The following is a 2,032-nucleotide window of genomic DNA, read 5'->3' as shown; positions in this document are numbered from 1 at the left end:
GTAGGATTGGGGAGTTGTAAATAAGGTAACAGTAAGAATTGAGCTATATTTTGACCTTTATGAAGTCTCTTTAAAACCCATTTTTATTTACTCTAAACGTGTTAGTGCAAATCTCTAAGTCCCATCGAGGCGCTCGGCCACGGGCGGGCCTGCTATGGCAGAGTGTTCTTGCTCAGACCTGCCGCCTTAGGCCGCAGAAGCCCCGAAGGCCCAGCCTTGGCCTTCAGGCCTAGCCGGTGGCTGCCTTGAGAGCGAGGGCTCCTGGCATCTGCAGGGTAGGGACCGAGGCTGCTCCTGGGCCCCTCAGGCTCACCCGAACGTCCTGAGCTCGCTGTGCTTTCTGCTGGAACCCTGCACAATCTCTCGTGGGGGATAGGGGGTTGTCTGCAGTTGTTAATAGGGGAGACAGGCCTTGCAGTGGGGCCCTTTGACCTTTTCCCTGGACCGTAGTTACTAGGGTGTTCTGTCTTTGTGTAGGGCATTCTCTAGCAAAATGTCCAGGTTGGTTACATCTATAGCAACTTTTTTCTCCTTTATTTAGTTGTAGAGCAGNCCCAATGGCCAGGTTAATAGACTTAGAAACTTGTTGAGAAAACACATCTNCCTCATTACAAAGCTTGATCATACCATTTATATCTAAACTTTTGGTTTTACTTCTCAAGGCAGCCCTAAACTCTGACTTCCAAGTTAAATATTGGCCTCTAGTAAGAACAGACTGAACAACTTTATTTCATTCATTGGGTATCAAGTAGCCTTCCACTGCTAAACCTTCTAATATAGATAATGTGCACCTGCGGCTTAGTTTCACTTTTGCGAGACGGCGAGAGTTTTCTTAAAAATTTTTCAGTAAGGGCTAGGAGGCAAGCACCTTCTCCACCCTCTTCTGCCTGTTTAAGATCTCTGATGATTCCCCAATTGCTAAAAAAGGACTCAGGGACATCTTCTCCTTGTTTTATCAAAGCATTAATATCTTTGCCTACTTTATTCTAAGTTAAAGGGTGCATTTCAGAACCATTCAATACCAGCCATGGACATCTCTCATCTACAAAACAAAAATATTTTATTAAATTCCTTTTTTTTTTAAACTCTTATCCCTCTCTCCTTAAGAGAACCCTTCATCTCTTGAATAAAGACTGCCTTTAGAACAGAACTTTCCCCATAGTTAATGGGACAACAACTGAATGCCTAGGCTTACCTCTCTGACGTCCATCCTCGATACTCGAGCGAAGTGGCAGCGGACTGTCCCACTGTCTCACTGTCTGCGAGGTACCTCTTTAATCTGTTGTCGGGAGGGCGGTCGTACCTCGTGCCCCACGTTGGGCTCCATTTGACCCGTCCAGCAGGTCCAGTTATTCGAGGGTCTCAAGGGGACCTTCTTCTAATAACCAAATGGGGGGGGAGGGGGTAGAGAGAGACGAGGGCCTTGTGCGAATAAACCGTTCTGGAATGCATCAAGGCCCCAAATGTATTGAGAAAGGCCCGAGGCTTAAATGCACAAGCAAAAGGGGAAGTACAGATACTTATCAGTGGGAGGGGTGGGGCAATACAAGCAAAAGGAGAAGTACTTATGGGAGGGGGGCAATAGAAATTCTTTCTTTTGGCAGCTACACAGGGAAGCAGGAACTTGGTGGTATCAGGGTGTGGTCAGGACATTGGCGATGACTTAGGGCTGGAACATTCTGTGGTTCTCAGAATCGGTGTGTCGGTGGCTCACTTTTGACCCTCTTTTCTTCTCGTGGGGAGAGGCCCAATTCAGAGATCAAGAGTTGTCTTAATAGCTCCCAACACCCATGCAGCAATGCTCTTGCCCCCATGCAGCAATGCCCTTGTCCCTGGTGCAGCAATGCCCTTGCTCTCAGTGCATCAATGCCCTTGCTCTCAGTGCAGCAATGCCCTTGCTCCCGATGGAGGCTTTCACTCCCAATGCTTTTACTCCTAAAGCTACGCAGTGTAATCTTTCCTAGACTTTTGTATCCCTTTTTAGGAAAAGAGATCACATGGTTTTTCCAAGCAGCCTTTTCTTTTTTTTTTT

The sequence above is a fragment of the Mus caroli genome, chromosome 16 (genome assembly GCF_900094665.2).
Source record: "Mus caroli chromosome 16, CAROLI_EIJ_v1.1, whole genome shotgun sequence".
Taxonomy (NCBI): domain Eukaryota; kingdom Metazoa; phylum Chordata; class Mammalia; order Rodentia; family Muridae; genus Mus; species Mus caroli.
The sequence above is the reverse complement of the archived record's forward strand: the minus strand, read 5'-3'. Positions refer to the sequence as shown.